Source organism: Pleurodeles waltl, chromosome 2_2, assembly GCF_031143425.1.
Source record: "Pleurodeles waltl isolate 20211129_DDA chromosome 2_2, aPleWal1.hap1.20221129, whole genome shotgun sequence".
In the NCBI taxonomy this organism is placed as follows: Eukaryota; Metazoa; Chordata; class Amphibia; order Caudata; family Salamandridae; genus Pleurodeles; species Pleurodeles waltl.
In genome coordinates, this window is record NC_090439.1 from 1,000,023,631 (window position 1) to 1,000,050,856 (window position 27,226).

The following is a 27,226-nucleotide window of genomic DNA, read 5'->3' on the forward strand; positions in this document are numbered from 1 at the left end:
GCACACCGCCCCTCCATAACTGGACTCCGCAGTCTCTCCCATGCCCTCCTTTTTTTTTCTTCCGACCCCACCCCATTCACCTAATTTCTCAGAACCCCTTTCTAATGCAATGTCTGATTACTAATCCTATGGTAAATCTCCACTTCTGGGGATCACTATGTAACTGTACTGTGAAATAATTTTTATTCAATACAAAAAATAAAAAAAATAAAAAGGTTTCATGCACACTTTGGTAGGATGAAAGGGAGAGGACAGGTTCATAGCCAATAAAAAGAGGTGGATCCTAGTGACATCACTAATTAAAGAAATAAACGTAAATTTTTAAGATACATGAAGCATAACATTTTGCAGTGAAAGTTGAGATTATTTTATGTGTAAAGTGAGGCACATTTTCCTACACATCAGCCTGGCTATGCAGGGTGTCCTATTTATTGGTCCTACATTTATGCATTCCTAGTCTGTTTTGTATTGTACTCTGATCTCACTGCCAAAATGCATGTGTTCACTAATGATTAAGAGCACCCTGAGAGTTCTCACTTCGGGCCTAATTATGACCCTGGCAGCCGGTGGTAAGCTGGCGGTAACACTGCCAACAGGCTGGCGGTGTACCGCCAGCGTATTATGACTGTGGCGCATTAGCCATGGTCATACTGCTGGCCCTTCCAACATACCATGGCAGTGGTTCAAGCACCGGTGCTCTGGGGATTATGAGTCCCCAACCAACAGCCTGTCCATGGTGGTAAACACCACCATGGTAAGGCTGGTGGTAAGGGGGACTTGGGGTGCCCCTGGGGGCCCCTGCACTGCCCATGCACTTGGCATGGGCATTGCAGGGGCCCCAAGGCACAGCCCCATCGCGCATTCGGGCAGTGAAATGTGCAACAGGTGCTGCTGCACCCGCTGCACATCAACATTGCCGCCTGCTCTATTATGAGCCGGCTGTAATGTTGATGTGACTTTTCCGCTGGGCCAGCACTGGCGGTATAGTGGCGCCCGCGGCTTCTGCGGTCTTTCAGAAAGAACACCGAAGTCGTAATGAGGGCCTTAGTGCTGAATTTAAGGTATTAACCACTATTGCCCTCTGCAAAGTGTGCTAATATTAGTTAACACAATGTGCTGAGGGCATAACCCATTCATTGACTACTGTGTATGTGAGGGGATAGAACAAGCAATTAAAAGCTTTTACCGCTGATCATGTGGGGAATACATCTATTAGCACTAGACCCCCAATCTCCCCACTGCATAAGGACAGAAGGTCAGCTGCAGCTGTTCTCCATTACAATTATGCCTAATATTGTGGGGAACTAAGAGGCACATTTAAGATCCTCTTGCGCCACCTTAGCATAATTTTTTTTCTCTAAGGCGCGCTAAGGTTGCCTTTTCCCCATGCCATAATTACAAAGTGGTGCAATGCATGCATTGTGCCACTTTGTAACCCCTTGTGCTACCTTATCCCTGCGTCAGGCATAATCATTGCAATGGGGGACGTTCCCCCGTTAGGAGTCCCGAAAAAATGGTTCCGTGAAATTTAAAAGATTCCACTGCACCATGTTTTGTGTCATTTTTAACAACTGCTCAGAGCAGGCATTAAAATGATGCACTTATTTAAATCAATGGGCCTCCTTGCACTTTGGTACACTAGCATCAACATTTTTTTACGCTAGTGTAGCAAAGTGCCACAATAGCGTCAAAAATGTTGGTACTGTTAATCTAACTACCACCATGGTGCGCTGTATCTTTAGTATGGTGCACACACGGCAGCATTAGAGGGGTACGCGGGTGCAAGAAAAGTGGCACTGCATTGGGTGCAGCACCACGTTTCTTAAATTCGTCCCTAAATGTTTACCTGCATATATATTTATTTTTCGGAATGATAGAAAAGCGATTGTTTAGAGACTGGACTGTTTAGTTATGGATTGGAAGCAAGCGGTGGGGAATGCCATTGTATTTATAAAATATTCAATGTCAGAGGACTGCAAATAACATGCGAAGATGGCAACTGAAGCACTCAAATACACAGCTCCTTTCTCTCCATTATAATACCCTTACACTTAGCCATCCACTCCCAGCAATATGATTTGTTGGATTGTATAACAGTGAGAAGCTTCTCTGTCTCCTGCTAGTTCTTGAAGGCAATAAGGGAAGCTGTAAAAAAAGTATGTCAGACAAGATCAAGGCTAAGCCCAGCCTCCTGTAATGAGACACACACTTCCTGTATGCCTTCGAATAAATAACGTTATCTTTGTTTCTCAGAATATTAGGGGCCATATTTATACTTTTTGAAGCAAAACTGGGCTAACGCAATTTTGCGCCAAAAAGATTTGCGCCGGCTAACGCCATTCTGAAGCGCCATGCGGGCGCCGTATTTATTCAATGACGTTAGCCGGCGTTAGCCGCTGGCGCTGTCTGGTGTGCGTTAAAAAAAACGACGTACACCAGGCAGCGCCGGCGTAGGGGGACAATGGTGTATGGGCGTCCACAAATGGTGCAAGTCAGGCTGAGGCAAAAAAATCACCTCAACCCGATTTGCGCCATTTTTTAACGACGCCCAACCCCCATTGAAATGACTCCTGTCTTAGCAAAGACAGGAGTCATGCCCCCTTGCCCAATGGCCATGCCCAGGGGACTTCTGTCCCCTGGGCATGGTCATTGGGCATAGTGGTATGTAGGGGGCACAAATCAGGCCCCCCTATGCCACAACATTTGTTTAAAAAAAATACTTACCTGAACTTACCTTAATGTCCCTGGGGTGGGTCCCTCCATCCTTGGGTGTCCTCCTGGGGTGGGCAAGGGTGGCAGGGGGTGTCCCTGGGGGCAGGGGAGGGCACCTCTGGGCTCATTCTGAGCCCACAGATCCCTTAACGCCTGCCCTGACCCAGGCGCTAAAATCCGGCGCTAATGCGGGTTTTTGAGACCCGCCCACTTCCGGGCGTCATTTTTGCCCGGGAGTATAAATACGACGCATATGCATCGGAGTCATTTTTTAAGACGGGAACGCCTACCTTGCATATCATTAACGCAAGGAAGGTGTTCACGCAAAAAAATGACGCTAACTCCATGAACTTTGGCGCTAGACGCGTCTAATGCCAAAGTATAAATATGGAGTTAGTTTTGCGTCGAATTTGCGTCGAAAAAAACGACGCAAATTCAGCCAAACGGAGTATAAATATGCCCCTAAGTTTTTAATATTATGTTAGCACAATATTGTAGCAAGATTATTAGTTGGAAGTTTGAGAAATTTAGTATATATAAGATTATTATTATTCTAAACCTACAATCATGGAAGATGCATGTACTCATTAAGGTATCTAATGTGGAAGTTATGTGTATATGCATTGTTTTGGACACACCTGAAAGGGATTTCATCTCTTCTTTCCGAAGTAACTTCTATAGGAAGGCTCTCTTTTAAAATACACATTATAAATATCCCTCTATGTAAAGGAAGGGTCAGTGGCCTTTCCTACCCTTGGCAAAACAATATTTGCAGTTTATAAACCTTTGTAATACTCAAGACATATGACAGATGGCTAACCAAAGAACAATGAGCAGGTTTCTATCTAATAGGTTTCTAGCTTGTTTAGTGCACTGGTTTATTTGCACACAGTAATAACAATTCTACAATTCAATTATGTCTAATATTGCTCTTGTTTGTACTTATCATACTTTTAGCACTCTTTATACAGTTGAGCATGCCAGACTACAATAGCTAAAAGTAACTGTACCACGCCGATGACAGAGAATGGAGGTATATACAACTTTACTTCTTGTGCTTCGTCAGCTGGGTATTGAAGATAGGGATAAAATGCATGTGGAACACTGAACAACTTCTGTAGGTGCTTGGGCAGAAAACATGCTGACAATTTTGGTGCAATTTGCTGCACGGAACATTTTGCTCTCTCTTGATCTGTGCCACAGTTCTTAACATATCACAGCTGCCTGGCACTGGTTGCAGGGCTGAATTGGGAATGCAAAGCAGCATGGGCAAAAAATTTCAGACCAACCCAGATCCTCTCTCTTTTTCCTCTTTCTACCCATCTCCATTCTTTTTGTCACATCCTAATTTCTCTCCATCCTCTTTCCTTCTGTGCTCTTTCCACCATCTCTATCACTTTCCCTGATCTCTTTCTCTGCTTAGGACCCTTCTATAAATGCTGAAATAGAACCCAGGGAACTAGAGTGTGAGAGGCAACGTGGGCTTTCGAAGAGTGGTCTCCAATGACTCCCGTTGCTAGGGGAAATGTCCTATGGGATAAATGGCCAGTCTGGGTATTACCCCCCATCAAACTTTGCTCTGCAGGCCTAAGTCCTGATTCAAAGTGCTTGCCCATTAGTGACTTTGACACCGTTTGATGAATCTTCACAAAAGTTTCCAACAAAATAGGACGCTCACTTCAGCGTCTGTCTGGAAATTTTGCAGTGATCTGTCAAGCGGGAAGGACGAGAAAAAAGGAGGGTCCCAAAACACTCTTTCCACATTAATTTTTCTACAGTGATAGCGCCCGAACCACTGGATGGAGCTACATCAAATTTGTCAGAAAGGTAGCTCTTGGTCCAGAAAGCGACTTTTTTGTTATTTGGTGTAAATTTGCTCAGTAGTTTTTGAGAATCTAAAGAAAATCCAAAATTGTATATACAGGGACGCTCGCACTGAGATCTGATTGGCTGCCAACATTTCAACAAGGAATTGTTGGCAGCCATGTTGGAACTCAGCTTCAGCCGAGTCCCAGAAAAAGAGTAAAAAATAAGAAAAGGGGCCAGAGTAGAGTCACAATGACCCCTTAGCTCTGGTGCTGAAGTCCCAGAGGGACCCTGCAGAGCAAAAAAGCATTTGTTTTAAAAAATTCACCTGGAGTCGCACACACTCACTCGGTCCCTTACGCAACCACTCACAGACCCACTCACACTCATGCACCCACGTGAGACCCACTCACAGTCATGCACCCACTCACAGACCCACTTAGAACTTCGTGCACCCACTCAGACCCTCATGCACCCAGTCACAGACCCACTCAGACACTCACCCACTGACAGACCCTTGTACACCCACTCACAGAACAACTGAAACCCTCACACACCCACTCACAGGCCCACACAGAAACTGGCACACCCACTAAGACACTGATGCACCCACTCTCACACCAGGACAGGCACTTTCACAGTCACTCTCATCCTCAAATACACCCTCTCACATCTATTGTCACACCCAGTGAGACAGGGTACGGCCAACTCCGGGCCACGCACTGCATGGGGTTGGGTGGTTAGGGGGGTTGGCCACGCCCTCACCATGCACTGCTAATTACCCCACAAATTACAGCACTCATAACATCTTAGACAACATCATTGATAATGTCACTGTAACATCTGCAGTAAAATTATTGATCACCTAACTGTGCATGGCGGGGAGCAAGTTATAGTTACCTTAGGGCACAAGTTATAGTTACTTCATATAATTCTAGCTATAACAGGTGAATTTCTATGTTTTGGTATGTTTAATATGTGATTAACAATGACGTCCCTGTAACCTTTGATTTTTTTAATTGAATATATAAATATATATATATTTAGACATACATATATATCTATATATAGATATAGATATTAGAAATGGGGTCTTTGGTTGGCAGTCGGGTTAACCCCTGTCCAAGCAAGGACCCTCACTCTGGTCAGGGTGAAGGAGAATCACCCTCAGCTAACCCCCGCTCATCCCCTTGGTAGCTTGGCATGAGCAGGCAGACTTAACTTCAGAGTCTAGGTGTAAAGTATTTGTACCAACACACACAGTAACTCAGTGAAAACACTACAAAAGGACACAAAACAGGTTTAGAAAAATAGGAAATATTTATCTAAGCAAAACAAGAACAAAACAACAAAAATCCACCATACACAAGTCAAGTTCTGAATTATGAAGCAAAAAGAGTCTTAAATCCTTGAGAAAACAGTAATAACACTGTTAGCGTTCAAAAATACCTGGGTTGCGTCAAAATAACACTGCACGGGTAAGTGTGCGTCTAAAAAGGGCAGCGATGCGTCGATTTCTCACCTGCAAACAAGACAGTGCGTCGTTCCTCCTCCAGTCGAGTCGGCGTGCGTTGTTTCTTCTCTCTGAAGGAGAGTGAAGCGTCGATCCGGACAAGCACTGGGCAGGCTTTGCGTTGTTTTTCCGCACCCAGTGAGGTTTGCGTCGAAAATCTTGCCTCACCGTATAAGCAAAACCACGCTATGTTGGTCGCGATGTTATCAGCCTCCGTCAGCAGGTGTTTCGCGTTGTTTCTCCAGCCACATGCGTCGATCTTCCAGCCGTGATGCAGGTGGAGTCTAGATTTCAGCCGCGAGGCCGACGGCCCGTCGTTTATCAGCCACGTCTCGGAAGGTGCGTCAACATTTTTCCCACACGGCGGTATGTGTGTGCATTTTCAATCTTGGTCTGCAAGCTTCACCTGTCAAGGCCCAAGGAACTGGATAGGGTACCACTTGGCAGGGCAGGAGTCTCAGCAGAGAGTCCAGGTGCTGGCAGGGGAAGTCTTTGATGGCCCTGAGACTTCAACAACATGAGGCAAGCTCAGGACAAGCCCTTGGAGATTTCTTCAAAAGCAGGAATGCACAACAAAGTCCAGTCTTTGTCCCCTTGGACAGGCAGAAGCAGCAACTGCAGGATAGCTCCACAAAGCACAGTCACAGGCAGGGCATCACTTCTCCTCAGCTCTTCAGCTCTTCTCCAGGCAGAGGTTCCTCTTGATTTCCAGAAGTGAACTAATTTTTCAGGGGTTTGGGTGCTCTTCTTATACCCATTTTGGCCTTTGAAGTAGGCCTACTTCAAAGGAAAGTCTCTCTTGTTTGTGAGATCATGCCTTGCCCAGGCCCCAGACACACACCAGGGGGTTGGAGACTGCATTGTGTGAGGGCAGGCACAGCCCTTTCAGGTGTGAGTGACCAGTCCTCCCCTCCCTCCTAGCACAGATGGTTCATCAGTATATGCAGGCTACACCCCAGCTCCCTTTGTGTCACTGTCACAGAATGGTTTAAGCAAGAAAATGCCTACTTTCTAAAAGTGCTATTTTCAAACACACAATCTCAAAACCAACTTTACTAAAAGATGTATTTTTAAATTGTGAGTTCAGAGGCCCCAAACTCCACATGTTCATCTGCTCCCACAGGAAATCTTCACTTTAATCATATTTAAAGGTAGCCCCCATGTTAACCTATGAGAGAGATAGGCCTTGCAACGGTGAAACACAAATTTGGCAGTATTTCACTGTCAGGACATATAAAACATATTAGTATATGTCATACCTTAAACATAAACTGCACCCTCCCCATGGGGCTTCCTAGGGCCTACCTTAGGGGTGCCTTACATGTAAGAAAAGAGAAGGCTTAGGCCTGGCAAGTGGGTACACTTGCCAAGTCGAATTAGCAGTGCAAGACTGCACACACAGACACTGCAGTGGCAGGTCTGAGCCATGTTTAGAGGGCTACTTATGTGAGTGGCACACCAGTGCTGCAGGCCCACTAGTAGCATTTGATTTACAGGCCCTGGGCACCTCTAGTGCACTGTACTAGGGACTTACCAGTAAAACAAATATGCCAATCATGGATAAACCAGTCAACACTACAATTTACACAGAGAGCATATGCACTTTAGCACTAGTTAGCAGTGGTAAAGTGTCCAGAGTTCAAAAGACAACAACCACAGGTCAGAAGAATTAGGAGGAAGGAGGGATAATTGCCACCCTGGCTCTAGGGAGATACCTGTGCTACCACTTGATCTTACCACCCCATCCTTATCCTCACTTACAGCCTCCCTTCATCACTCATCCCACCCTGCTTCACACCAATTCTATTCTTTTCCTTCCCTCCTCCCCCTCTCTATGGTCTTTCCATGTACTTCCTAACCACATTTTACCTTAGATTTGGGACAAAGATACAGTTCTTTCTCCTCCACAATTATTAATACTTTACTGATATATGTTCAATGAGACATTTTCATTGTCAAGCACTTTGGCCCTCTGCAATAAACATTCATATTTCTTTTTTCCTCTGTTCTCTCTACCTCAAGCCTTTGCTCTTTTCAATGCTCTCTGAATTTGACTACTCTTTTCTCGTATTTTAATGTAACCGATCCATTAAACTGTTGGGCTAAATGTTTACCTGCATATATATTTATGCTTTAGAATGTTGTGCTTTTTAATGATGTCAGACGGCATTCGTTTTAGATCATGTGCACCACAGCATTTGCACCCTTTATGTGCACCCTGGCTGCACTTTGATATTACAGAAGGAGCTACAGACCCTTGTGTGGTCTCTTTTGTGATACAGATATGGCTGCTGCATATGTACCACCAGCGCTCTCTCAAGAGAGAGTTTCCTCTTTAGTCCTCTCATATAGAGGTAGAGGTACAGAGATATAGTGAATCAGTCACAGGCAAATGAGGCATTCTCTTTAACTCTGCACCCTTGAATTTTATGGATGTGGCACAAAGGCAAAGAAGCTGTTAGGAGGTACACTGAAATTATGCCACAAAAAGGTGGTGCACTATCACTATACCCCCTGATGGCAGCTCGCTGGAGGGGTGCAATGGGGTCCTTTTGACGCCCCTGACATACCAGTGCAGGCAGGTACAGTGACTTTCTGCACACACCATCAGGGGTATCTCCTATCCCTCTAAAAAGTGCTGCACATTCTTCATATTAGGGCGCACTTTCCATGCTTGCACACAGCTCACCTATTTAAAGGTGCACTTTAGCTCAAGCAGGAAAAGTGTGCCCAATGTGTATTAGGGACTTGGGAGGGTTTTTAGCTGTCTGGTACTATGCTTCATTATCTATTAAACCAGTGGTTCCCAAACTATGGTCCAGGGACCCCTGCGGGTCCGCGAATTCTCCTCAGGGGGTCGACGACTGCTTACAAAATTAAATAATATTAACTGATTAGGTCCCCAGCTTTCAGTAATGACTCAGTGGAGGGGGGGAGGTCCCAGATTCCACTTATGATTCAGTGGGGGTCACCAGGTTCCAATAATAATAAAGTGGGGGTCCACAGAAGTCAAAAGTTTGGTAACCACTGTATTAAACTGTTGATTCACATGGAATTTTAATGCTCTCAAAAAGAACATTTCAAACAGTGCTTCAAAATCTTGGTGGTTATTATTAGAGATCACAAGACAAAGAAGACAACCCAGGCACTCTGGCATGCACAAAACATTTTTTGCTTGGTCTTTCTGAATATTGACAGCCAATTTGGCATTGTAGATAAAATGCCCTTGACTAAACACTGTCACTATCAAGAGAACTGTCAGCATGAATCACAGGCCAAAAGAGAGAACGTTCATTTGGTAATCCTTTGTGACCAATCTAGATCTGAGATGTTCTCTTGAGTGTTTATGAGCTGGGTGTCCAAATATGCATTCTGTAGATCCAGGGTACAGAAATCCTCTCTTGCTGGTAATTGGGACTGTAGAATCACCATAATCAATTGTCGCGCTTTGATTAATCCGTTCTGTTCTACCTCAATTTCAGTGAAGATGTGAGGAATAGGATGAAGAGTGAAGATGTTGAGAGGAATGACTATGTCTTTCATCCAGATATAAAGGAAAAGACCAGCGAAAGGCAGATGTTGCCAAAGAAGAATCAATGGGAGGCATGGCCTGGGTATGAAGCAGGCCTATATTGTTTGAAAGGGTTAATGTGACATCTGCAGGGAATGTACCAATAGATAAGACAATGAACCCATAATAAAAAGGCATTGAAGCCATGTTGAGGATGCATGCATATTCTGACTTTGGAGACTAGGGTCCTTCGTTACCAAGTGTAAGCCAGGGACTAAGGATGAAAGTGAGCTTATAGTGGGTACGCTGGCCGAAAACAATAGTGAAAGTTTGTTAGTTACTCATATCCCCCATTCACTCACATCCCCTTTCATGTAGCCTTTCAGGTTGGTCACCATAAGGTACAAGACATCTATTTTGTAATTCATCCAGTGCAGGTGACCGGCTTCTGTGAGGAAACCAGAATAAAGCATCAGTCAATCAGTCAAGAACCCATGATCCAATCCAGGGCCCACCTTATGCCCACACTTCTTTCCTGAAGTCAGAAATTGTTACTCTTTTGCTTTTTCTAAAGTCCCATGAATACCTAAAAAGTAACTTGATCACTAGGGATATTTAGCATAGTCATAAGGAACAATATATTTAATAGCAATGTTTATTTTTCCATCCCATCTGCATATAGTTTTGTTAATGAAGCTAAATTAACAATGACAAAGCCAATTGGTTTGGCTTTCATTTTGAGCCATGACAAAATATTATTTTAAAGATAACTTTTTATATACAATGTATTTATATGTTAAAGAATTCAATGTATCATGAATTAGTGTATGTTTGAAATGTAAAACATCCTTGAATTTATCCCAATGCAAGTACTGCATAGGAAGCAGAATAATACACCAAACAACCAATAGCCGAGGAGAAGTACTCCATTGGGTGAAGTGAACATCCACTCTATGCATATTTTGAAGAATTAGTAATATTAGATGCTGCAAACAGCTGCTCTTTCAACCCAGCCCTAAAGTAGAGAGCATGGTCCAAGCAGAGCAGCCAATTTATAAGGCTTGAAGCAAATCAAGGGAGTTAAACATGTTAGAGTCAAGGAGATTTTACAGCTGTATATATATTACAACTAATGCAGATACAAATGCTTTACAAAGATAAGACATCTGAAGGAGGCCAGTAAACAGAGCTTTGTGTTGTCCATCATAAATCAAACTTTACTAGATAAGCAAAAAGGTGACAGTGGCAACAACACTTAGGCTAGGTAGAGCTCAATGGCCTTGTGAGGTAAGCGAGGTGTAACAATGCAGCCATGAAAGAGGCAGGACCAGTATGAATAGCCATATCAGAGAAACAGCATTATTGGAGGCAGTGGTCCAGATTTGAAGTATATTGGGTAAACCGTGTGGGCAATATATGACCTCTTGAAGCAAGCAGCAGTGGTAACTGATGGCACCTTGGCCATGGAGAAAATGCTGTTTTTAATGATTTAAAGCCCCCTAAGTCCTAAGCTCCCCTGGTTAGATGTCTCCTAAATGCCAATCAAATGTTGTGTTATCTTACATTACGTTATGTTATGTTACTTTACGTTAAGTTATGCTATATACCCTGCGAATGGCAATAAGCACTACACAAAACATTTAACATTTTATATAACATGACATATGTCTTTCGGGCTTGTCACGTAACAGAATCCTACATGCTGGGAATCAGAGGAAATTGAAAACTGTGGAACTACCAAATCTTAAGCTCCTTCTGAAAAGTTTGATGGGAGAAAATTGTTCTTAAAATCTATTCTAAATGGTGGGTGTTGTGATGGTAGAATGTATTTGGTCTATGTAGTGGCCTACGTAATGTAATTGGAATGTGAAATTGTGGAATGTAGGATTGTGGAATGTGGGGAGGGGATTCGAGGTGGGTGGTTGGGCCGGACAAGAGCAACACATATCGTGCGTTATGTGGTGGGGCTGATTTTACTGGAAATAAACTTATGAAATTGCAGCAAATTTGTGGATTACTTCATAAATTTGGCGACGATTGCTCAGCAGCCCCGGCATCCACGCGTTTACAAAGGACGTATCACAAGTTACGGAGTACGGAGCATGACAATATATATAAAGAACTTCATGTACATAAGAACTTACAGATCAGTTCAGTGGAGAATCAGTAAGTGGATGAGTTTTTTTTCAGATTACTCTTCATTTCCAACGTCATTTCCAAAGTGCTTCTCAGGCGCTGGGTGTGCGCTCGTGCCGGTGTCATCCGTTTCTGCCTATGCCGCTTTCACTGCAACAGGCAGTGGGACTACACGCATGGGATAACCCCTTGCACCTTGATGTCATTACGTATAAAAACAACTAGAGAGCTCACTTTCATGATCGCGTTGGTCAATTTACACCAGTTCTCACGTTGGGAACCTACCAGGAAGCTGCACCATCGCGTTATAGTATTGTTCTTCTAATTCTAACACAATTTAAAGAAAATTATAAAGAAATAAACTTTGAAAAAAGAACTAAATAAATAGTAATATTTAGTAAGTCATTAACACATAGTATGGCATCAAATAAGTTGAATTTACCACCACCACAACCATTTTTACCAGGTATTGGTGATTCATCGATGAAATGGCAGGAGTGGCGAGAATATTTTCTAAATTATATTTCTGCTTGTGATGAAGACAATGATTTTGCTGCAGGAAAAAAGATGAAGATATTGTTACATTGCCTAGATCCTCAAGGTCTCAAAACGTATAATCGCATTGAGAAAAAACAAAGGGAACAATGTGATGTGCTTATACATGATTCAGAGGATTCTGGACAAATACTACGCACCCACAGTTTGTGTCGGGATCGATCGTTACAAATGTTTGCAGAGGAAGCAGGATAAAGATGAGTCAATTGAAGATTACGTTTCTGCTTTAAAAAATTTGACATTGACATGTAGATTTGGCAATTTACATGATGAGTTTATAAGAGATCAAATAGTTATGCATGCTCAAACCAAAATATACAGGATTGCTTGTAAGCTACAGGGGAAGCACCTTTACAAGAGGTAATAGAGGTAGTCAAAAAAGCAGAATTGACTGGAAGGTGTGCAAAAATGGTGTTAATGGGAAATAAAAAAGGAAGATCAGTCTAGAATGAAGTCTAATGCTCTGGTTAATAAAATAAAGAATGGAAGGAAAAGTTTGAGTGTGACCAACAATAAATCCATTACACAGAGCTCCTATAACCTGAGGCTCAAAAAACGAAGAGGATTACAAAACCAAGGTTAAGTGTTTCAGGTGTGGAATTTCCGGTCACTATGCAAAAGATAAGAAGTGTCCAGCTCGGAATCAGAAATGTCCCAGTTGCAGGATTATGGGCCATTTTCGTGAGGTCTGTAGAAAAATAAAAGTCTGCTATTAAATTATTAGAAAGTGCCACTTATTCGGGGTCAACATCGGATAGTGATGACAAGAATATCTGGGTCCTTTATATAAAAAACACAGAGGCCCTCATTACAACCCTGGCGGTCTGTGTTAAAGCGGCAGTAATACCACCAACAGGCCAGTGGTAAAAAAATGGAATTTGGACCATGGCGGTGACCGCCATCCAAAACTGCCACTTTAACACACTGCCCCCGCACATATACACACACACACATGCTCCCATATACACACATGCACACACGCATAGCCACCACTACCCATGCATGCACACATACATACCCACACACCGCAACACAAACCACCATACCTTGTCACACACATGCATTCACAACACCCAACACTCACAATCACTCATTCACGCATGCATCCTACGCAACTCACACCCACATGCACGAATACCACTACATACACACACATCCCCCCACATGCACACAACATCCCCCACCCCCCTCTCCGGTCGGAGAACCCAACTTACCTGATTGCAGGGGGTCCTCCGGCTGCAGTTGGTCCATGGCACTGCTGTCAGCAGCAGCGTCTGCCAGCAAAACACCGCCAGGCCGTATCCTTGCTCCTGAAACGGGCAGCGGTGTTTTGCTGGCGTGGCGGTGCTGCTGTCAGCAGCACCGCCTTTCTGCCCTCTGCCACCATGACTGTCGGCCGTGTTCTGCCAGCATTCTGGGGGAATACCATCGGTGGCCACGATACCGGCAGACGGCTGGTAGCCACGGCAGCAGTATGTTGGCGGCCTTCGCCGTGGCAGAGGGCGGTCGATACCGCCAATGTTGAAATGAGGGCCAGAGTGTTCAGTATCATGCAATTAACCGAAGAAACCGAAATGTGAAATATCTATTGGAGGAGTTACCATTACCATTATGCAGGCCCAGGGTCGCCTTACACAACTGTAAACGAAATGGTCTGGTTGAAGACATTTAAACACATTGTGGGTGGAGATCTAGATACACCTGATATTTCTCCAAAAAGTTTTACTGGCGAACCAATTCATTTGATGGGTTACAGGAAACTTTTGTTTGTATTTAAGGATCGGGAAGCAGAATGTAAAATTGATATTTCTAAATCTGGTCCTTCTGTTTTAGGTTAGTGGGATCAAGGAGCACTGGGAATGATCCTTGATCCAAATCACACAGAACCTGTTTCTGTAATTCAGGATGAGGATATCAATGGGGAGTCAATAAAAGGCTTACTGTCACAGATGTTTTCAGGTACTATTGGTAATTTGAAAAAAATCCAACACAGAATTCCATTAAAGAATAATGCTGTACCCACTGTCCATAAAACAAGAAACATACCTTTAAGTATTAGAAGTGAGGTTTCTAGTGAATTGGATAAATTACTACAGGCTGGCATTATTGTACAAATTGAAGCATCAGATGGATTGCACCATTAGTGGTAGCTAGACATTCTAATGGTAAATTGAGATTATGTGTGGATTTGAGAGATCCTAATAAGAATATAATGATGGACCAATTTTCTTTACCAAAAATCAATGAAATTGTGGCCTTAACTAAAGGCAAGGAATGTTTTTCCACAATTGACCTAACCTCAGCTTACCATCAGGTGCCTTTACATCCGGATAGCTGTAAATTGACTGCTTTTGTCACCCCATTTGGTTGTAATCAATGTGTTAGGCTTCCTTTTAGTCTAGCTTCGGTGGCTGCTATGTTCCAACAGATTATTGTTTAAACTATTTAACAGAATACAGTGCGGTCTTTTTTGAAGATGGTATCCTTATTATGGGTAAATCGAGAAATGAACATGTTGCCAAAATAAAGGAAGTACTTCAAGTATTAAGTGGCAATGGGCTCACAGCTGAATATAGCAAGTGTAAAATTGCTAAACAAAACGTCACATATGAAGGAAATAAGATTAGTGGTAAAGGTGTTGAACCTAAGGCTAGTTTAGTGGTTGCAATAAAAGATTCACCTGCACCCACAAATAAAGATGAGGTCAGAGCATTTTTGGGGTTGGAGGAGTTGTGTGCCAAATATGTGCATAATTTTGTAAAACATACCCATTAGACAGTTGCTGAAAATGAGATGCATGTTTGAGTGGTCTAAGGAGTGCGGGCAGCCTTCAAATTATTAAAAATTGCATTATTAGCGCGCCTGCTCTTCAAGGTTTTGATCCAAATTTATAAAGTGTTGACACTACGGATGCCAGTTGTAGAGGTCTGGGTGCTGTGCTAACGCAAATAGACAAACGTGGTGGAGAATGTGTAATTGCATTTGCTTCCCATTCAATAACTGATACTGAAGCAAAGTATTAGGTTACTGACCGAGAAACTCTTGCATGCGTGTGGGGTCTAGAACATTTCAGGTCATTTATATGGGGGACAAATGTTATCCTACGTTGCGACCATAAACCTCTCACTAAAGTGTTGACGACGAATGGATTGTTCAGAGCTTCTCCGCGTATTGCTCGAATGTCCATACGGCTTTTAGATTACAAGTATGAGGTGCATCATGTGCCGGGAGTCAAGAATAAAATTGCCAATTTTTTTAGTAGAATTCCTTTGGTAGAATCAGATGATAAGGTGAATGAATTTGAGGATTATTGCGTAGCAGATGTAGAGGATGACGATCAGGGAATTACTGTAGAAGAGTGGAACAGGGCGTCAGAAGAAGATGCAACATTACTTAAAGTACAAACTTTGTTATGTGAAGGGTGGTCACCAAAAAGTGATCTAGAAGGAAGTTTACAAGTGTTTTGGGAAGTGAAAGAAGAATTGGCCATGGAAAATAATAGATTAATGAGTAATGGCAAGCTCATTCCTCCAGAGGCACTTAGGAACAAAATACTGGATATTTGCCATCAGGGTCATTTAGGTATTTCAAAGACAAACAGCAAAATTAAAGAGTTGTATTGGTGGCCAGGAATAGACGTGGCTATTGAAAGAAAAGTGAGGGAATGTATTCTATGTAATGAATCGGAAAAAATCTTATCTACATTTAAAGGACCATTGTGTCCGATTAGGTGTCCGGACATGCCTTAGGAAAAAATAGGCCTAGACATAATGGGACCTATACATGCAGAGGAAGGATCCAAATACATAGTGGTTGTGATTGATAATTTCTCTAAAATAATAGATTATTGAGTAATGGTAAGCTCATTCCTCCAGAGGCACTTAGGAACAAAGTACTGGATATTTGCCATCAGGGTAATTTTGGTATTTCAAAGACAAAGAGCAAAATTAAAGAGTTGTATTGGTGGCCAGGAATAGACGTGGCTATCGAAACAAAAGTGAGGGAATGTATTCTATGTAATGAATCGGAGAAAACCTTATCTACATTTAAAGGACCGTAGTGTCCAATTAGGTGTCCGGACATGCCTTGGGAAAAAATAGGCCTAGATATAATGGGACCTATACATGCAGAGGAAGGATCCAAATACATAGTGGTTGTGATGGATCATTTCTCTAAAAGGCCTGAAATAGAGATTATGAGTATGGTTGACTTTCAGACCATTGTTGAATATTTGGATAAGGTTTTTTTAAGAGAGGGGTTGCCTAAGGTCATTGTAACGGATAATGGGCTGCGATTCCTTTCTGACAAATTTAAAGCATTTTTGTTAAGGTGTAGAATAAAACATGTTACTACTTCAAACTATCATCCAGCAGTTAATGGTGCTGTGGAGTGTTTTAACAGGGTACTGAAGAACAGCATACAGGTAGCAAAAAGTGCAAAATTGTTTTGGGAAGGAGAAGTGTGAGGAACAGTTTGGTCGTATAGGACTGTACCTTGTAGTTCCACGGGTTATAGTCCTTTCAAAATCATGAGAGGAAGGATTCCATTAAGAAAAGATAATGTAGACTGGATGTGTAGTGGTAGAAAGAGTGAGTGGACAGCTGAGGATGTCAAAAAGAATATTGTGGTCACACAAACACGGCCCGTCAAACTCTTAATTAGGGCCTCAATGTGGAAGAAACAAAATCAATGATTATGAAGCCCATTTCCTCAATGACCTTTTATCAATGACCACAATCACTGCATATTTTGAAGATATCTACTACGGATGCACAGACCTGTTGTTAAAAACTAGGGGCCAGATGTATTAAGAATCCATTTTGCAAATCTCAAATAGCGATTTTTAAGAAATCGCTTTTCAGAGTCGCAAAATGGTATGTATCATATTTGTGATTCTGTAATAGCGATTTCTTAAAAATCGCAAATGCTATTACTGATTCGCAAATAGCAATTCTGACCCCATTCGCACCTATGGTCCTGTAGGCCCATATTTGCAAACTTTTTTCATTTCCCAAATTGCGAATTCCTAACCAGAATCGCAATTTCGGAAATGCTGCACCCCCCAAAATTATTTTAGGACATGTAAGGCGCACACATGCCAAAGGGGCATGTGTGTGTTACATGTCAATTTTAAAAATGCATTTTTAATGCATTTTTAAAATTTGCACATAGTTACCACCAAATTGTGGTGGTGATTCTAACCGCGGCGGGCGGCGGTCGCCGCCCGCCATGCGGTTACCGCCAAATGACCGCACCGCGGTCCCAAAACCACGGCGGCCATTCTGGCTTTCCCGCTGTGCTGGCGGGCGACCGCCAAAAGGCTGCCCGCCAGCACAGCGGGAAAGACCCAGCAACGATGAAGCCGGCTCCGAATGGAGCCGGCGGAGTTGCTGGAGTGCGACGGGTGCAGTAGCACCCGTCGCGAATTTCAGTGTCTGCTAGGCAGACACTGAAATTCTTTTTGGGGCCCTCTTACGGGGGCCCCTGCAGTGCCCATGCCCATTGGCATGGGCACTGCAGGGGCCCCCAGGGGCCCCGCGGCACCCCCTACCGCCATCCTGTTCCTGGCGGGAGACCCGCCAGGAACAGGATGGCGGTAGGGGGTGGCAGAATCCCCATGGCGGCGGAGCGCGCTCCGCCGCCATGGAGGATTCTCAAGGGCACCGGAAAGTCGGCGGTGCACCGCCGACTTTCCGTTTCTGGCCGCGGCTGAACCGCCGCGGTCAGAATGCCCAGCGGTGCACCGCCAGCCTGTTGGCGGTGCTACCGCGGTCATTCGCCCTGGTGGTTTTTACCACCAGGGTTAGAATGACCACCTGTATTTGGTGGTAATTGTGATTCCTTAATACCCAATTCGCATTAAGGAAAAGCTTGATACATGTGCTTAAAAAATCACAAATAAGGATTCCTTAATTGCGATTTCTTATTTAGAGAATCGCAATTTGCGATTCTGTAAACGGGATCGCAATTTTAAGGAATCGCTATTTTAGTGATTCCTTAAAAGTGCATAGCGAATGCCTTTCATACATACTGAAAGGCATTTTTGCATTCGCAAACGGCCGTTCGCACCGTTTGTGAATTCAAAAAGCTTTGATACATCTGGCCCAAAATTCTTTGTTCAAACTAAGCCCATTATTTTATATTCACAAATGAATAGCCAAGATGCAAACCATGAGAAGTGAGGCCTGTAACCAAGATGTTCTTTGGCAGGGTGGGATATAGGCTTAAATTGACAGACACATAGAAAGAAACTCCAAAGACTGGATCGATGAGGCTAGGGATAGAGAAAAAAGGTTGTAAAGTTAAGCATTAGATATATAACAGACTACCAACGTTAGGTCAGATTTTACTCTTTAACTTCAGGCAGATAAACCAAAACCCTCTAAAGCCCTTGCCACAAGCATTGAAAGTTTGTGCGCAAACATAACATTTTCCAAAATACTGCAAATAAAGATTTACTTGTTTGTATTCTACATCATTTTGGCGATTACTTTCCTGTTTAGCATCAAGAACCAGTATTGATGGAAATCATCATCATTATATAATACAACTGAACAGATATAGGGAAGAGTAATGCAGTGGAGGCAATAACAGAGAATGTATGGGGACATGTATGAGCAGAGGAGATATGAAGAATTGGAGCATCAATAAAGAGCCATGGTTAGAAGGATGGCTGAGGAACATGGGCAGTTTGTGGACAAGAATGGAGAAGGAATAACCAAAAAAGGAAGATGTATGGTAAAAGGGTTTGAGGAGGTGATCAATGTTTACTCATGAGGTACAGCAGAGGCAGCAGAGACAGAAAAGCACTACAGTGACCTGGGTAAAAGATGCATGAACAGAGGAAGCATTTACAACGTTCGGAGGAAAGACATGAGTAACAGTATGAGCTCAGAGACAAGAGCAGGGGGTATGGTTAGAGGATCCATGGACAGAGGAGATGCATGCATATGAATTATCAGTTAGGCATAGATAGAAAGGCAATGGCAGTGGGTATGGGCATAGGTGGCACTAGCAAGGCACAAGCAGCACTGACAAAGGAGACAATATAGAGTTATGTGAGGAGGGCATGGCTAGATGCAAGGGTGAATAGTACAAGAAAGTGACCAATAAACAAAGTTACATTTTCAATTACAGTTAAGAAAGAAATGGGGTTTGAGGATTTACCAATCTGGTACTCACCAAGCATGAGAAGGTCATTTGCCGTCTGTTTAGCTGCTTGACATTTGTGAGAGAGCTTTCTAGGCGGAGATCTGCCAAAGAAAAGGCCAAATTTAGTAAGGGGGCCAATATCATTTATGGCTCCCATTCTGTAATATGCAGAACAAAGGGATCTCAGACACTGTAGATAACAGAGCTGTGTGTAGTTAAGACCCTCCTCACAACCCACGCTCTCTTCAAGAGCCAATGTGCCTATATATCACCCCAAATATTCTGGTAACTCTGGGTCCAAAATGTTATTCTCATTCAAGGAAATCTCAGAATAGCCTAATTTGGTGTGGAGATACTGTCAAGAATCATGGATTCCAGCACCCAGTATCCTCAAACCAAATTCCAGCCAACTCCTAATGAGGTCATAGTAGAACATAGAAGGCACTTGCCTGGTTAACTCTTGAATAAATGATCAACCAGAAGCCATCCTCTGGTTTCTGATGTCATTTCCACTACCCCTGAGCATTTTGGTGAAATTACACCTCTGAGTGAGATGTGCATGTGCCACTGTTTTTTTAAAAGCCAGTCTCAGCCAATTAGTACGTTATTTTAATGTTAAGAATGCACTCTTTGCGATTGGGTTGCTGTGCAATTGCCATGGTATGGACATACATTATGAAGGTGAAATACTACAGAGTACGACAATTTAAAGAAGACAGAATTTGAACTACATTGATCATGATGCAATGGGGCTGACTGCATGCTGTTTCTATATATTGTGGAGACTTCCTCCATCTCAGGAGTCACACTTCAACAAGGATGTATTGATATATTTGAGAACGTGGAGCTGAGTCCAACTGATGAGCTCTCCTGCTCTGCTGCTCTCTGACTTATTCGTGGATACGCATGCCATCCCAAGGAGTTCAGACATGCTTACCCAGATTGTGAAAAAAAACTGTTTTACCTCTTAACAGACACTGACCATGATAGACCTCCATATACAAGTGGACTGTGTGTTAACTCTGCCAAGTGAGCACATACCTTTCTGTGTTAACACTTGCTTGTTTCACCCCTGTAAGACACCATACATCTGTCCATTTCCTGGTACACTCTGTTCTTCATGTGACTTAGTATTGAACACAGATGGTTCTCCACCCTGGGTGACTTGTGCACCATTAGAAATATTCCTGAGCCACACATCTATAGGTCCACTGATAATGCATACGTGGAGGAGTCTAACACCTTAGGTAGCAGAATTGAACTTTTTGACCTTCTTGGATAACATCTCAACTTCTTCTGCAAGTGAAAAGTCTAGTTGGACTATATGACATCATTATCAACATCTTTCCTTCCTGGACACCAATCTGTTGACCCAGTTTCGTTAACACATTTGGGTTTGCAATTTCTGTGAACACCTAACTCTAAACTGGCAGGCAAGCAGGTTTCCTAGGCAAAATCTCTTGATATGAATACTGAGAATTTTAATATTCATTATTCATTGATGTTAAAATCTTTTTTAAGTTCCACTCTGGTCATCATCCTATAGTGATTAGGATCAGGTACTGATTGTGACCAATATAGGAATGGCCATACAGGTTTGGTAGGTGGATGAGTATTTAGACCTTGGCCTAACATCAACCCTTCTCTTCTTATGAGAGAGAATCATGAATTGCACATTGTGAACAGTTTTTACAGAAGTAGCAGTACTCACATTCTATTCTCTATGATTACATTGGTCTCTTTCCAATTTGAAAGGAATAGATCTCTATTGTTTGTCAACATTTGTTAACTAACATCACAGTGACAGCAATCATTACAAAGATTAAGAACAATAAATGGTGATTATAAATTGGATACTCAGTGCTGCTTCTGTGTAGAACCTTTATAATTTGACCGTGATAGATGTGCGCTCCTCAAACTGTTTTGTAATTTTACACTTTTATCCCTTACTATCTTTGTCTCAGTTTACACCCTGTTGTATTCGCTTAAACTTTTAGAGATTAGTGGGTGTTAATGTTAGCCTTTCAGCAGTGAAGCCAGGTGTTGAACTGTTTATCTAGGGCATTGAGATACAGAATATCTTTGTCATATCTTGGCTGTGGACAAGTAAATGGTGTGCCTAGTCTCCTGTTATGGACCTAGTAACTAACATTCTGAGTTACATGCTAGTATAAAAGTGGGTAATGATGTCACTCACATGCTATGCAAAGTATAGATGATATTCTCATCAGCTTTGGAAACAGCGAATTACATTTAAAGGTTTGGGTTTAAAGACAATGGGTGACATTTTCAGCACTATGTGATGGAGATAACTGGAGACTTTTTGGTGTTCTCTCAAGAGAGGTGTCAGTAACTAGACAGGACCGCCCTTCACATCTCTTTTATATAATAGGGATTTGTGTCCTCCACACCACCTGATCATCTTTATCATTCAGCAGACAGTGATTTGATGGTAGAGTCTCCCTAAAATAGCCCTTGCCATACTGTGCAGTCCTGCAAACCCTTCCAGTAAAGACGCCTCCTTGCAAGCTTTTCTGATACCAGCTCGAAGGAACTGTTCGAAAGGCTACATAAAAAAGAACATTGAATTAGCAAGGTGGAAGCCTTTGGGAAGAGGTCTCTTAAACCCCTCATCCACATGATGTCCAATTTAATTTCCAGCTAGAGTAAAATGGCTCACAAATGACAGATATTGACCTACAAAGCAACAATCACAGCCGAATGCAGACACCATTGGGGTCATGTCCCTTCCCAGTGAACTATAAGCACCACAGTAGGAAGAAGAGAAAAGGATCAACCTCCATCTTAAGGAGAGGAGTTCAAAGCAGACAAGGGGATTCAGGTAATCTAGTTTCTTATGATGGATGGGTGACCCAGACTCAAGGAAGTAAGTGATTGACCTTCAGTGGGAATTTATTAGTCTCCTTGTAGAGGGAGAGGTTTTTAGAGTCCTAGGTGAACGTACTGATTATAAACTTTATGGAGGCTTTCAAAATATCCAGAAAAGGCTTATTGGGATCATTTGAGGTGCAGAGTTGATCAGAACCCTTAGGGGGAAGAGATAATGAGGATCATCAAGAAGGAAGAAGGAAAGGGTGATCAGGAGCTTTACAGTGTGAGAATCTTCAAGAGGTAGAGTAAGATCACCTGTGGCAAGTGGAGTTCAAGATCCTAAGAGATTTTATGCAAATACACAAAGGGTAGAGGCGATCAGAATTCACAGAGGGTAGAGCTGATAAAAAATCCCCAGAAATCGATGATAAGGTTGCTCTATGCTAAGGGGTGATCATTATACTCACAGGTGTTACACAGTGTATATGGCAAGTTTACCAACTTCTAAATGTTTTCTATAGGATATGTACGAAGTACATAAGAACTATAGCTGTTAAGAAAACACACAAGGACAGATTTTTTAAAAATGTGAAGTGATTGTCCAACATTGGAGATTAAGGGGGAAAAATGATCTGGATCCTTAGTGCAGGCTATGATTAGAATTTCTAAGGGAGGTATTATGTACAATTGTAACAATAAAACCAGTTGGCTATTGTTTCTGTCTCCAAACCAGTTGGCTATTGTTTCTGTCTCAATATTGGGACTATAAAAAAGGAAAAATAAATTGTACATAAAAAGTCGTTAGCATATTTGTTTTAATGCCTTGTGAGGCAGGAAGGCTATGAAAGGGAAGGAGGGAAAAACAGAATGTTCTTGATTTAAAGTTTTGCCTTTTTGACTCAATGTATTTTGAAAAGCATTACTCCCTTTTACGTAGTGATATAACAGCCCGAGAGAGGCAGTTTCTGACTAGATTTTTGAAAATGAAGGTTTGCAAATTAAGCACCATTGTAAATGATTTCTGTGACAACTTAGATTCCATCTGCACTACTGTGGCCCTCATGAGTGGCCTATCATAATAAATTATTATTTTGCTGTGATTCCAGGAGGGGCAAATAACAAGGATTACATTTTTTGGGGAAATAACATATGGGAGCCCCATGTACTATACGTGTCTTTCTAGGGTTTTGGATGAAACACAGTAGAGTAGAAGTATTCCTCCAAAACTTATGATTATGATGAGACAAGTACCATCAGAATTATTGGGCCACTCGTAATGAAGGCCCAACTATGATATCACAGGTGAAAAAAAGAGAATACCCAGAAAATGATCATTCAGATCTGTGTCCCCGGTCAGATGTTTTGAAAGCTACTGAAAAATCCAGCAGAGATACGAAAGATAAGCAGAGGATATCCCCAGACAAAACATCCTCTCACTAGACTCCCCCTTATGAATGTGACTATTTTAAATACATCATGGACATAATTAATACAGACATACAGGAGGGGCACATTTACCCCAAACATACCTTCATCAGGCCAAAGGTGTTCTCTTTTGGCAGGCTTTTCTGAAGGTATAATACCTCAAAGAACACCATTGATAGTTCCAGGGCCAACTTGTCTGGAGAAAGCAATCTCAACATTGGGCCAAGTGTCTTTAACACCTATTTGCGGATCGACAGGAATTAACACAGAAGAGAGTACTTCCCTCTGACCTCACTATGTGTGAAGCAAGGGGACACTGATTTTTATTATACAGCAATTTATTTGTGGTGGAGATGTGTGTATGTGCATTGTCATAAAAAATTTAACCATGGGAAATCCTGTACTCATATGCCTGCATTCAGGAAGTTCTTCCCACAGTCGCAAAATCAAATTGCTTACCTAGTTGGAGAAATCACACTTTATTTTATCCTACGTTACAATCACTTTACAGAGGGAACCAGGTTGCTTACAAGAGCCGGGTAATTTGATTTCATCTCATGTCCGTAATTAAATTCTTGCATTCTGTTGATGATTAAATAGCATTGTTGACAATATCTACTCATGAGCAACAGCATAGCAAACACTATATGATAAAATTCAGATATGATGGGTATAATGGATTAACCTAAACTATTTGTACTTTGGGTTGAATTCCAATCTACCAGCTTTCTGCTCAGTTTGCTACTACAGACAAGGATCACAATAGACAAATCAGCCTCTGTCCTGCTACAATAGGAACATTCCACCTCAAACTAATATTTGCACACTGAACAGAAGTACATGGAAATTCAGACCAATTTCTGGATAACTGGGATTAATTAGTGAAGTTCTGGATGAGGCCTTATGACACAATGGACTAGGACATTGCAGTCTTGTTGCAGTCATCATGAGCTCTTAGGCATTCTCACTTTGAAGAATAAAAAAGTGATGAATGGAGTGATAGAGTTAATCTAAGCCATTGGTAATTGATTTGGATTACATTCAAGTCCAAAGTCATTTGTTGACTGCCACTTAAGACAGTGACCAACCACATGATATCAGTCTGAGTCATCTTTCAGTAGTAGCAGCCAAGTATTGTTTTGTTTTTCTCAGTGAAGTACCATAGATCCACACTCACTGACAGCTGCATGCTATTTATTCCCATTGTTCATGGAAGAGAGGGGCATCATGATCATCACTTCTTCACCTTCTGTGTATCATAGCCCCTTCCTCAAATAATTTATGGTGATGAATGGGATATTACATTTGATATTTTTGCATGTACGCTATTTTTATAATGTATGTGGTGATGGTGTGTCAGTAGTGGTGTATGTGGTAACAGTGTCTTACTCAAGAAGGCTTTCTGACTTGAAAACGTACCTTCCACTTTTCCTCTGTGTTTCTGCATCGAGATAGTCTTTGCAGATAACATACCCATTCAAATAGTGCAGAACAAGCTTTGCTTCTGTGCTATGGTTGAATACCCAAGTGAAGGCTTCAAAGGCTGCAGAGAAAATACAAATCTGTTCTGTCCAGTTGCCTACAAATGCTATCTATATACCTGTGGAGAACCCTACTCTACTAGGAAAGGTAAGGGCCATAACCCTTTTATATGCTGCTAGTGAGTGCACAAGCCTGTCTTGATTTGTTCTTGGTGATGTGGACTCAGTCCTGTATAACTTATACAGTGGGAGTAGCTACTTATTAATAGAGTCCCACATAAATACCACTACAATACAATAAAGACTAGGTACAGTCATGAGGCTTGTGCCACTTGAAGTAAAAAAACATATGGCATGAACTTTCAAGATCTGTGCTATTTTCTTCATTCTCTAACCAAGCACCAGTATGCTTCATTCCAACACTCACTCACTGATGTCACAATTACATTACACACACACACACACACACACACACCCATACACATAGATGCACACACACACTGTTAATGCTGCCAACTTTCCCCTTCCCCACAATGCATGCTTGAGGTTCATGAAAATAAAGGGGAGGGTGGGCAGCTTTTAATGCCTTTTGACACATTCTAATACCTCGCCTGTTTAAGATTTTTATGTTGCTAAAAATATCACAGAGAATATCATTTTCACATAAAATGTACAGAATCTGAAAAGTGAAATAATTTCTCTGAAGTGAATTAAACATCCATAAGATTTTGACAAAGTTCTTGGTCAAACTCTGCGGCCATTGGTTAAAACAATGCTTGCAAATTTATAATTTTGTGCCTGGTGTCTACAGAAAAATGGACAGAATACTTGTAATGGGTGCTTGCTCCATCCAGTTTCAGAGGAGCATCCTAATACAGATTTATACTTACAATGGTGAAAATACAGGCAGTGGGCGAAACATCTTCCTTTCCTCATGGTTGGTAGGAAGCGTTCAAGAGTAAAACCCTCCGAGTACTTCATTATAGACACTGTGAGGTGACAACAAAAAACACAACTCATACTGGTTGCACAACGGGGGCAGCAGAAGCCTGTGGTGCTTTTGAACTGACAGGGGTACCACAGCAGAGGTGGGAGTCCAGTAGTGCCCTTCAAACTGAAACACACAACATACAGACTTTAGCTTGGATGTGTCCTTTGAACTGACATAGGTGGGACAAAATAAAGGGGTGTATTTTGGATTAAGGTGGGTGGCACAGTTGAAAGACTATAGCCTTCAGGCTTCCTTCAAACTGAGACAGGTGGCATAGAAAGATTTAGAAGAGTATTATTTTCAGTTCTTCTCTGAAGATCAGCTTGGTTTCCTTGTAGGTGATTCTGGGGAATGAGAGACAATTCCTTGATGTCAAAGTCTAAAAGGAGGTTATTTTCATTCAATGATCACACAGTAGTATTCTAGGTACTGGTGTTCCACGTATAAAAGGCCGCACTTATTACAAGGGTTGCTCATCAATTCCATAGGTTGTAAACCTGGGAGCCTAAAGTTCCCCAAAATTAAAGGTCACAATGTAAAACTGAAGGGAAGAGGGATGGACCTAACGAGTGACAATGATATCACGGAAAGAGTACCAAACATAAGGAGTAAAATTCTAGCAGAATTTCCATGGAAGAAGGAAGGTAATTTAAAATGTCCAAGTGAGACAGATGTTGGAGCGTAGCTTTATAATTAGAATTAACATGAACTGCTTGCAAAATAATGTGTAATGAAGCTGCATGGAAAACGCATTAATATGTTTCTAATGTACGTGTTTGAAATGTGCCGACGGGAAATGGCCGTCAATGTATACGATGATTGATGAAATTGACTAACAATGAATTATTAATGTACTAATGTATGATTCTGTTTTAGCATTAAGAGTTATGTGTTAAGGTTTTTGCTGAATAAATCATTAGGCCTTAGTTAGCAAGAGTCTGGGCCTAGCTGCCTGGTCTCATATTAAACTTGTTTTTCTAACGTGCACTGTGCTGTCTTCCTAGAGGACATAAAGCTGTACTTTTCCAGGAGCTAGAGATGTGTGTGTGTGTAGCCGTAGTAAATTCTTTCTCATGAGACCCGACTTGCTCAAGGAGACATTCTTGTTTAAT